At 42.5% G+C, this 12,405-nt stretch overlaps 1 protein-coding gene and 1 long non-coding RNA gene across 2 annotated transcripts in view; one reads left to right on the top strand and one right to left on the bottom strand.

The window, feature by feature from the left end:
• The window catches only part of LOC128469323 (uncharacterized), a 173,484-nt gene that overhangs the window by 50,100 nt on the left and 110,979 nt on the right, over window positions 1-12,405 (bottom strand). The window lies entirely within an intron of this gene.
• The window catches only part of CXCL12 (C-X-C motif chemokine ligand 12), a 29,695-nt gene that overhangs the window by 14,633 nt on the left and 2,657 nt on the right, over window positions 1-12,405 (top strand). The window lies entirely within an intron of this gene.

Genomic DNA, 12,405 nt, shown 5'->3' with positions numbered 1-12,405 from the left:
GGTGTGTATTTTTCCCACGTGTTGTACTTTAGGTATGTCACACAACACCCCTATATGTGAGGGAAAACTGAGTACAGTGATACCCCCCATGGGTTTGTTGGCTTGTTAGGGGGCTAAAAGGCCTCATTTGGGACGTGTGCATTTTTCAAATTGGAAATTTGACATGTAGTCATCGTGCCTCCTGTGTTAATTGGGACATTGTTGAACACAGCCAATTCAATTTACCCCATCAAATCATACAATTGTTAAAAGTAGATACCCCAAGGGCATTTAAAAAGCCAGTATTTTAACAGATATATGTAGCCTTTTTTGTACTTTTTTGTACATTTTTAGGTTCCCCTGATGGTGACATCAGTGGATAATTTTTATTTATTATTATTTTTACATGTTACCATGTAACTATTTAAAAATGATAATAAGAATTCAATATGATTTATAGAGGGTTAATTACCACAATAGGAATTCTATATGGTTAAAAGAGGGTGCCATTGTAGATCTCTTCTATAATAATCATACCCCCATCAGCCATGTGTGACTTTTAGAAACCAATAACATAGCTTAAACATCCTGCTAATGTGGGAGCTCCAATCATATTTCCTGATAAAGCCAGTGTGAGGCTGGTGAAACACAGGACATGCACCTAACTAGACTTTTCTCTTAATCTAACTAATAACTAATGCAACTGACAGCGTAACATAGAATGTGGCACTTAATTAACTTAGAAATCAATGTACTGTATGTATGCACTATACCTTTGCTCTCTCTAACCCTGAGATCAATGTGGCCAAGTGACTGCGTGCATACACTGTATATACATGAGATATTCACTCATTCTCTCAAGTCATTTCTTTAATAGGGGATCTGGACAAAATTTGTAATAAATTGAATACCACAACTGAATTATATTTTATGTGGTAGCTTATGTATAAGTGCACTGAATGAATTTTGGTTATCTTATTTATACGCACTGATATAAAGGCTATGTGTGTAATCTAAATTAATAAAATGTTATAGCTAAAATGTATTATACATTGTAGCTTGAATAAATGTTAGTTGCTATGAGTTAACAGCAACCCACGTCTGTGGCATGTGCTGGGGCTGGGCAAACAAGTCCGATCCATGGAGGCCTCACCTCACAACTTAAAAGGACACCTTCAGAGGTCTAGTGGAGTCCATGCCTCGATGGGTCAGGGCTATTTTCGCAGCAAATATTAGGCAGGTGGTCATAATATTATGGCTGTCCGGTGTAATAGTAATTTTAAGGATCTGTAGCAACCTATAGTGCAGGTGTGCATTTTAGACAATTATGTCAGCGATATTATTAATCCGGTCCCTCATTTCATAGTGGGACTAGTCAGAGCCGGCCCTACTACGGAGCAGAGTGTGGCAATTGCCCCAGGCAGCACTTTTGAAGAGGCGGCACTTTGCCAGCAGCAAGCTATTATTAGCTTGTCTGTGGTCTGCGGACCTTATGCACACTGCGCAGAGCATCTTCTCCTCCGTGATTGGGGGTCAGCTCTTGCATGGCAGCAGGAGTTTCCCAGTGATGTCAGGCATGTCTTGGGCCAGCCCTGGGACTAGTTTATATATAAACTCACTGGCCACTTTATTAGGTACACCTATTCAATTGCTTGTTAACACAAATAGCTAATCAGCCAATAACATGGCAGCAACTCAATGCACTTAGGCATGTAGACGTGGTCAAGACAACTTGCTGAAGTTCAAGCTAAGCATCAGAATGGGGAAGAAAGGGGATTTAAGTGACTTTGAGCGTGGTACGGTTGTTGGTGCCAGACAGGCTGTTCTGAGTATTTCAGAAACTGCTGATCTAATCACGCACAACCATCTCTAGGGTTTACAGAGAATGGTCTGAAAAAGAGAAAATACCCAGTAAGTGGCAGTTGTGTGGACGAAAATGCCTTGTTGATGTCAGAGGTCAGAGGAGAATGGGCAGACTGGTTTGAGATGACAGAAAGGCAACAGTAACTCAAAAAACCAATCCTTACAACCAAGGTATGCAGAATACCATCTCTGAACACACAACACGTCAAACCTTGGGATACAGCAGCAGAAGACCACACCGGGTGCTTCTGTCAGCTAAGAACAGGAAACTGAGGCTAAACTTCGCACAGGCTCACCAAAATTGGGCAATGGAAGAACGTTGTCTGGCCTGATGGGTCTTGATTCCAACTGCGACATTCACATGGCAGGGTCAGACTTTGCATAAACAACATAAAAGCATGTATCCATCTTGCCTTGTAACAAAGGTTCAGGCGGTTGATGGTGGTGTGATGGTGTGTAGGATCATTTTCTTGGCACACTTTGGGCCTCTTAGTACCAATTAAGCATCATTTAGTGGAAAAGTTAAGATATTGTGTAATCTACTCTATAATATTTATTTCAAGGATTAGCCGCACTAAATTGTGGCTTCAGGCTTCCCATGTTGAATTATCAAGTATTATGTTAGTTCAGTAACAAAAGTATCATGCCATAGCACATTACTTTTGGCAATATATATATATATATGTGGCTTCAGGCTTCCCATGTTGAATTATCAAGTATTATGTTAGTCCAGTAACAAAAGTATCATGCCATAGCACATTACTTTTGGCAATATATATATATATATATATATATATATATATATATATATATATATATATATATATATATATATCGTATTTGCTCGATTATAAGACGACCCCCCAAATCTGAATATTAATTTAGGAAAAAAAGAAAAAGCCTGAATATAAGACGACCCTATAGGAAAAAAGTTTTACCAGTAAATGTTAATTCAGCTAAACTATTTTTTTTTTTAATAAAAGCTATAATTGAGATAAATATTTTGGTTTTATTTCCTTCTATTTTCCAACCTGCCCCCCAGTTATGCACATCTGCCCCAGAAATGCCTTATACCCCCTATATGCCACTGTGCCCCATTGTTTGCCTTTTAACCCTCTAAATGCCACTGTGCCCCATGATATGCTTTTTAACCCTCTATGCCACTGTGCCCCATGATATGCCTTTTGACCCCCTATGTGCCACTCTGCCTCCAGAAATGCCTTATACCCCTATATGCCACTCTGGCATTTAGAGGGTTAAAAGGCATATTATGGGGAAGAGTGGCCTATAGGGAGGTTTAAGGCATTCAGGAGGCAGAGTGGCGTATATAGGGTTAAAAAGGCATTTCTGGAGGCAGAGTGGCATTAAGGGGGTTAAAAGGCATTTCACAGAGCACTCTGCCTCCAGAAATGCCTTATGCTCCCCATTTAACACTCCCCCCCCCAAACTTACCGGTGCTTCTGACTTCCCTGTCATGTAGCCGGGGCAGCGTGTAGCACCAGTGCGGGGAACTCTGATCTCTGACAGCCGGGGAAGTTCTGCGCGACGGGCGCAGACAACCCCGGCGGCTAGCCACACCTCCTTCCTGCTGCAGCGGAAGTTGCCTACGCGAATCGCGTAGAAGTCTACATGCTGCCTGGACAACACACCGGGGAGTCAGAAGCACCGGTAAGATTTTTTTTTTGGGGGGGTGTTAAATGGGGGCATAAGGCATTTCTGTAGGCAGAGTGCTCTATGCATGCCTTTTAACCTCCTATATGCCTCCAGAACTGCCTTATACCTCCCTATATGCCACTCCGCCCCATAATATGCCTTTTAACCCCCTAAATGCCAGAGTGGCACATAGGGGGTCAAAAGGCATATCATGAGGCAGAGTGGCATATAAGGTTAAAAGGCATATCATGGGGCACAGTGGCATATAGGGGGTATAAGGCATTTCTGGGGCAGATGTGCATAACTGGGAGGGCAGGTTGGAAAATAGAAGGAAATAAAACCAAAATATTTTTCTCAATCATAGCTTTTATTAAAAAAAAGTTTACATGAATTAACATTTACTGGTAAAACTTTTTTCCTATAGGGTCGTCTTATAATCAGGGTCATCTTATAAACAAGCAAATACGGTATATATATATTACAACAATTTGAAGGGCTGTATATATATATATATATATATATATATATATATATATACAGCCCTTCAAATTGTTGTAATTCTGATCCTTTTTATATGTTGTAATTTCTGATCCTTTTTATATTAGAACATATCAGGCTAATTAAAATATTAATGTATAACTGTAATTATTATTTTTTATAATGTGATAATCTGCAGTACTGTACATAACAATTACAGAAAGAAGAGGTAAGTAGGGCCCTGCACAAATGAGCTTTTAATCTTTCACTCAGATTTCATGCAAATAAAATTAAGCATGCCTCTGGTCTGAATCCACAACTCCAACATTTCACTAATTGTAGGCTGTCTAAAGTGGAGAAATGCAAGCCAGAGCTGATTCAGCTAAAGTGCTTCCTCCACTTGATAGTTTGATCCTTGCGCACATCTGTATCAATAATAAATGCAGACTTCCAATAGAGCCTGGCTCAGCTCTTGCCTTGACACCAACTGTTTCCCATGTAGCACAGTTTTAACATTTTAGCTGAAGATCTCTTACTTTAATCCACTATATGAAAAATGCTTTTACATTTTATTTGAAGATCCTGTCCTAGAAATCTCACACTGAAAAAACATTTACAGTGTAGCTAATCAGTAGGATCTGCAAAATGCCAACATATTGTATGACTTTTTAAGAAAAACTACAGACTTAAACCATTTTGACAAGTGAAAGGTCTAAACAATATTTTTCAAGGATGTACAAAGTCTCCTTTATCATTTACCTTTAAATATTTTTCAGTTTAGCGAGCTAAGGGGTGCAAATGTTTTTACCACTGAGACAATTTTATTTAAAATAGATTAAAATATATAATGTCACTTTAGTGAAAGAGGAATTGAAGCACATAATGAATAAACCCTGGTACCAGGAACATATTACTCCAGTAACCAAACCATTTTCTGTGTTGAAAAATCTATAGGTTAAGCATAGGGCAAACAATTTTCAGAGTGGAAGACTGGAAAAAAAAACAAAATTTCAGATGTTCATGTGAGGAGATGGCTGCATGAGAGGTTTGTAAAACCTAAAACCACAGTGTGTAGAACCTACAATTAAATATGGTACAGGAAATATTCAGATGTAGGCAGTGGCGTAACTACAAGGGTAACAGGGGTCACAACTGCAACGGGGCCCATCTCTCAAGGGGGCCAGGGCTATCCATGCGACCACTTCTTCCTGTCTCCTTGTACTGCTTCAAAATTGTTCAGAAAGAGCCCTTCTGACCTGGAGCAGTTGTGAACTTCATTCTCATTGTTTTCTCTGTGTGACGGGAGGTCCTGTACACCCGCCAGATCGTTGCTTCCTTCCTGAGACCACTGCAATTAACCCTCTCAGCTCTAGACAGAACTAGTGCTGGAGAGATGAAACAGGGCCCAATCATCAGACAGAACCAATGCTGAGCTGAAAACAAGGAACACTTGTGAAAATATGCAGCCTTATATATCAGATAAGGATCCCATTACCACAAACTATACCCTGCCCAGACAGCCCAACACCACAATAAGGCCACAAAGAGAATGACGGTGATTCCGGGGTATTGATGGATAGCCCAAGGGTCCCTAGATGATTAGGTCCAAAAAAGCAACTTGATATGTGGACCGGACCATGAGCAGTTTGAAGGTTCCACGAGACAGTGGGGTTCCTAAGGGGCTCCTAACCACCCCTTGTCTGAGCCCCACTACATGTTGTATATTTTTGCAAAATAGCGCTCTGGTGGGGCCAGGGACATCAAAGATATTTAGGGTTAAAAATGCCATCCGGCATTCCTGAGGATCCTAGCCGACGAACAGTTCCAGAGAATTATGGCTAAGACCCAGTCAGGTACAGGGCAAGGGAAATAAAGATCCAGCAGTGGGTCTGGGTGACACAAGGGTGTGATTATACTCCTGGGAATAACCAAAACAGGTAAACACAACCCTGTATAACCCGGACACCCTCGGCACAGGTGGTGGGGTTGCAGACCAGGGGTAGTCCGGGGAGGGAGCCGCCTGTAGATTCCCTGCCGACGGGACTTCCAGGAGAGCGGGGGTTAGCTGGCGGGGTTACGGAACCTGTACCTGGCTACCTCGCGGCTCGTCCCGGCAGAACTTTTAACTGCTGCCGCTCAGGGTCAGAAGCCTGTGTGTTTCCCAAATAAAGAGTCCCTGTTTTACCTCACTACGAGTCTTGTCTTGTTATTAAGGTCAGCCTCGGCGCTGCCCTTGTCAGAGCGGTAGAGCTCTGTATTGATCTGTATACTACAGTGCCACTGAAGTTCCTGAAGATCTGTGGCCATGGGGCGGAGGAAGCAACGTTCGGCGGGTGTACCCAGTCGGGGTACAGGTCAGTCCTGTCACAGCAACCAAGGATCATTGATGCACGTGGGAGGCTACTGTAGCTCAAATTGCTGAAAAAGTTAAGTGCATCACAGTTTGCTGCGTATGGGGCTGCATAGGCACAGACCAGTGAGGGTACCAATGCTGACCCCTGTCTACTACCGAAAGTGCATACAATGAGCACATGAGCATAAGAACTTGACCGCAGAGTAATGGCAGAAGGTGGCCTGGTCTGATGAATTACGCTTACCTGGAGAATACATAGCACCAAGATGCATTATGGGAAAAAAGCAATGCGGAAGATGCAGTGCAATGCTTTGGGTAATGTTCTGCTGGGAAACCATGGGTGCTGCCATTCATGTGGATGTTACTTTGACACATACCACCTACCTAATCATTGTTGCAGACCATGTACACCCTTTCATGGACACGGTATTTCCTGATGGCATTGGCCTCTTTCAGCAGGATAATGCGCCCTGCCACAAAGCAAAAATGGTACTTGACAAAGGCCCTGTTTGGCTGAAACGTTGCTTTTGCTTGTTCTCGCTTAATAAAGTGTCCTAGAGCCTGGAAGCTGTTTGGAATGCTGGGATTCCTTTTCCTTGTTTGTATGCTTCAAGAAGGTTTATGCTGTCCCTTTTTTCCTGGTAGCACCCAGCTTCCTGGGAGTTGAGTACAGAACCATTTTTTCTTTTTTACAAAGGTGTGGACTTGGCTTCTAAATTCTCCAGATCTCAATCCAATTGGGGATATGTGGGATGTGCTGGACAAACAAGTCCGATCCACGGAGGCCCAACCTCGCAATTTACAGGACTTAAAGGATCTGCTGCTAACATCTTGCTGCCAGATACCACAGCACACATTCAGAGGTCTAGTGGAGTCCAGGGTCCGACAAGTCAGGGCTGTTTTGGTGGCAAAAGGGGGATCTACACAATATTAGGAAGGTGGTCATAATCAGAGCTGGATTAAGAGCATCATGGGCCTGGTGCTAAGAATTTTGGTGGACCTTTTTATGGAAATAAATAAAATAGGCAGAACATACTTAACTTGTCAGCTCCTCAAGGGGCAGCTGCCCCTTTTGCCCTGCATTAAAGATAGCAGCTTCCCCTTTTGCTCTGCGTTAAAGACAGTTCTGCCATATTGAAGCATAAAAAATGTATTTTCTACACTGCCCCTTGTGGATTGATGCCCCAGACAGGCCTCCTTTACTATTGATTAAGGTGTCCCCCAATAACCTTGTGTTTTGCCCCCCTTGTGCATTTATGCCCCCACACCCTTGTGTATAGATTTATGTGATGCCACAGCCAACCCCCTCCCTTTTGTATTGGTTAATGTGATGCCCCCACTGCCATGTGTATTACCCCCAGCCACATCCTCCCCTGTTTATATTGATTTTGTAATGCCAAAACCCAGCCACCCTCCTACCTTGAATATGGGTCCCCTAACTATTTTTTGGTAATACTTACTGTCACGGAAGCCTCCATGCCATGGGCTCCTGGAAGGGACTGAGTGCCAGCCTCCTTCCTACAGACTATGGGCAATGGTAAGGAGTGCCACATTATCCAAATCATACGAGACTCTAAAGACTGTGAAGTTCGGAAACAGATTTGGGGTTCCTGCATTTTGTGGCTGTGACGGTTCCTAGAATCACCCTACCCCTCAGTTAATGGGGTAGGGTCAGTGACATGAAGCCCTTTTGTGTGTTATAAATAAAAATGTATTTTATTATTGCCTTATTTCCTAATCGTTTACACACAGCACACCAAGGTCTGGGACACTAAGGTCTAATCAAGACAATGTGTATTCTTTATCTTAGTGTTGTCTGTGTCCTTTTGTATTGTTAATCCCTTTACTGCCCCTGTTGTCTCTGGGATGCAGATTAAGGGGGCGGTTTGTATCCCAGTATCTTGTTTTATGTTAATGTGTGTTTTGCTGGATATATCCAGCCGTCTGTGTCTAAAATAAATCAGTTCTTCTCTTGTTGTACCTAAAGACTAGTCTCGCCTGGTTATTTGGGTACTGGATAGCGATATCCCTTTACTTTGCTTAGGGATATTGCCGACAGAGCGGTGGTTTTTGTTTCTCTTTTTCCCTGCTCTCCTCCGATGTGAAGATCCTCTCCTTGCCACGAGGAACTCTTCTGTGAGCTCGTCTTCAAAGCAGCCGCCGTGCGGTTGTAAGACCACTTCTGCTGGCTGCCTAGTGAAGTTAAAGCGGCCGGCGGAGGTGGTCTTACAGCCGCACGGTGGCTGCTTTGAACTTTGCTGCCGGGCGGCAGCTTTGAATGTTGGTCTGCCGGCCCACGGACCAACTGGCCCACCGGGAAATTTCCTGGTCATAATGTTATGGCTGATATAGAAAGATGAAAGTTGGAGTGTGAGACAGTCAATAAAAGTGACAGTTAACTTATCAGAGGCTGAGTTGCACATCTACCATACTGCAAGTTAATGAAATAGTTTGGTGTTGATAATTTACTGTGTGGGGTGGTTTGGAGAAGCTGTAGTGTAGTTTATATCAGTCAATTGTATACACAGATTACATCAGACATTTTTTTCACCATTTTTAGAGTTTTTTTCAGTTTAAAAAGCTTCTTGGTTTTGGTTAACACAAAACAAAAATATATGTGACAAAATTAGGCATATGACTCTGTGTTTTTGTTGTTTCTTAAAAATATACTGATACTGCATAGAGTTTAGGTGATTAAAAACAGTTTCTCATTAACCCTACTAGCCAAACCAAGTTTTGGACGACACCAAAAAAACTATTAATATCTTTATATCTTATCATATTCATAAATATTGGTGACAAAATCAGGTACTTGACTGTGTGAAATTTCTGAGTAGGGTTTTTAAAAAAAATGTTTGCCTGCGTGTACAAAACATTGGGATATCTCTGTGAGAAGGATTGACCATAGTTTTCATGGGTCAGGCAGAGGAGGATAAAGTGTCTGAAGAAATATTCAGGTGAACCTTGATATACAAGTCCCAAGTAGCCGGTAGTTGAACTGCCATGAGCTGCAGAACATCCAGAACATCCTAGATTTAGTAGTGTTAATATCTTGTCCAACCCAGGATGTCCATTTACCAACCTTACAGTAGTAAGTAAGATAAGATTTTAGTTACAAGTTGGGACTCATGAGGGCTCATATGCTGGGGACTTGGTGGGATCCAGGGCAAAGATAGCTTGTAAGCTATTCTATGGTGAAACAAGGAATAAAATCTCTACCGGTGCCACAACAACCACAACTGGTGCTACCACTACTGCAAGCACTACCAGCATACCTCAACAAAGATGGGCACACACTGTTACTTGGATTTAGATTATGAGCCAGACATGGAGGAGTCAAGCAACACATCTCCCAGTAATGATTTTATGATTTCCATTTAAGGAGCATGTCAAAGCAGTAGCCCAATAAAGTGACATGATTGCTTGGTCAGCTAATTGCTGTCGGTGGTGCTTCCTTCTGCATGATTAAGGCCCTCACTCCCCAGTACTGCTTCCTCTGTTGCTCCACCTTCAGCAGGACTGTAGTGCCATCCATTTACCAGCCTTGTGTGTCATAGTTGAAGGATGACCAATACAAAGCAGCTGGAGAAAACGCCCACAAAAGCACAGCATGCCTTTATTTTACTGATGGCAAGCGGGTGGCTACCCAAATATTTGAAGGACAATATCACTGTAGCTGATGTAGGCACACATGGTGACAAGAGGGGTGGAATTATGTGACACGTGGCACACGGGTAGAATTAGGGCAGAAGGGCAGTAGGTTTATAAATCTTTACTACTCCATGCTGAGATTATGGATGAGCATCACACATCAATATTTTGGCAGTTCTTATGAAGATGCTGGTGCAGTGGATTAAACCACAGGCAGGCAGTATAAATTATAACAGTGCCTCAAACATTCTGAAATAGGTTAAAGATAGGGACTTTGTAGGTTTGCGATGCCCATCACATGTACTGCACCTTTTGGTAGGGGCAGCTATTCCAACTGATGAGCAGTGTAGGCTGTTGAAACTAATCGGTGCAGTAAGATTGCCAGGCACTTTCACCACAATGTGAAGGTAAGCCAGCAGATGAGGGAATAGGAGGAGAAGGCAGGTCTACGCCACTATGTTTACACGAGGACATAGTCACCCGCTTGATCACCACCACTCTTTGTCCACCCCAGATCATTGGGGTGTCTATCCAAGCTCCCCGAAGTTAGACTAGCTGTTATCTGGCCAGGTCTCTCCTTAGTGCCCCAGTAATTGCTTTCATGACCACCCAACAGTGTCCAAAGTGTCCATACTTAGAACACCGCTCTCCCCACACCTGGTGGAGCAGATGGCTTCCATGTGCTGGGGATTAATTTTTTTTCTAATGTAAAGGGAAAGATTCAGTCTGTCTGCCAGTGCCTGTCCCATGCCCTGCTCTGCTCCTGTGATCCTTACTCCTTAATATTTTTTTCCAATTTTTGGTAAAATTCAGTGTCCTGTACAATGGGGCTGGATATGTGTCAGTGTCTATCCACTCCCAGTACCCTACTACTACTTCTGCTATATCACCTTACTTCAATTAACCAAAATGGTCCAATTGAGTACCATGTGTGTATTCATTAGTGCAGTGGTGCTTGTCACTGAGCTGGATAGTCCGACCGACTACCTCGGCTGACTTGTGCTCCCTTAGCCTGGGACAACACGCTCTTTCCACGGTTTCGCAGTAACTAGCCGAGACTCAGTGTAGGGTATAACCAAAACAAAGACTACTTTATTTTTCACACGCATTGCTGGATATAGCCAGCAAATCACACATTAACATAAGTCAAGATATTGAGATAGAAACCGCCCAGAGACAACAGGGTCAGTAAAGGGATTAACAGTACAATTGGGTCCCAATCTCCACTATCTATTACTGGCTGAAATAAATTCCAAGGTCTTTACAAAGCCAGGGCCCATAGTTGATAGGTAGGGGACTGGCTCTCAGGCCTCTGCAGTGGCCCCAGTGATGGAGGCTTCCGTCACAGTGCTGTTGCTGGCGGTGACATCCTGCAGTGCAAAATTGAGTCTGGATCATTTCCCAAACCTTGAGATTGTGCTACTGTAGGTGAATGAAGCTGCCAGGGACCTCTCCTTTTGTGAACACCCCCCTGAATGTCGCTTCCGAATAAAAAAATTTCATCCAAAGCAAAAGTTTGTTGCCCCCCAAAAATGCAGCAAAAACTAAACAAAAATTTACACATGTCTAATTGACACTATCAATATTGAAATACCATGTCTTCTGTCTCTTAACCCCTTAACGACAAAGTCCATACATGTACAGGCTTGCAGTGCAAGGTGAAAATGACAAAGCGCCAATAAGCGGCTTTGCAGCATTCACGGAAGCCTCACAAGTGAGGCTGACCATGGATCCGGGGAGGAAAGCCCTCCCCACAAGAAAAATGGCCGCCGCACCGATCATCAAAGGTCACAGCGGCGCCCCGCTAAAACAGCTTAGGAAGCGATAGGAATCATTTTTCTTTTAAATAGCACCAAACTTTATGGGTGTGGCCTATAATCAAGCCAATATGGTCATTGCCCTTTTGCAATTATTGTTAAAATCTTTGTATTTTAGAAACAACGCTGCTAATCCATTGATTTATGTGTTTTGAATGCCATTCTCTTTTTCCTTATTTCATTACTGACTTCGTTATTAAGCATCAGTTTCCTTCATTAATATTTGTTACCCAAGGCAACATGCTTATAAGTCTGTTTCATTAATGTTAGTTTCAAAGTATTCCTCCGTGTCTAATAAGCATGTAACATGAAAAATAGGGCTGAAGCACTTATCTCCAGTACAAAACTGAAAATTGCTCTTTGAGCAAAGAATACCTAAAAGTTGGTACATAATCTAAATGTAATATGTGGGTCTGCATTATGAAAAAACATGTGTTGTCCCTTGCAAACTAGGAATACAGAACACCATAAAATGTTTCAAGTGTTTCAAAATGTTTAGTTAATCTTTGAAAAAAATCCATTTTCATGGGATTCAAAGTTAATAATGCATAATGGGATTCAAAGTTATTAGTTATGAGCTCAAAAGGCTTCAGTTTAAAGGGGAACTGTCAT

The sequence above is a fragment of the Spea bombifrons genome, chromosome 11, assembly GCF_027358695.1.
Source record: "Spea bombifrons isolate aSpeBom1 chromosome 11, aSpeBom1.2.pri, whole genome shotgun sequence".
Classification (NCBI taxonomy): domain Eukaryota; kingdom Metazoa; phylum Chordata; class Amphibia; order Anura; family Pelobatidae; genus Spea; species Spea bombifrons.
This window is presented reverse-complemented; position numbering and strand designations above follow the sequence as displayed.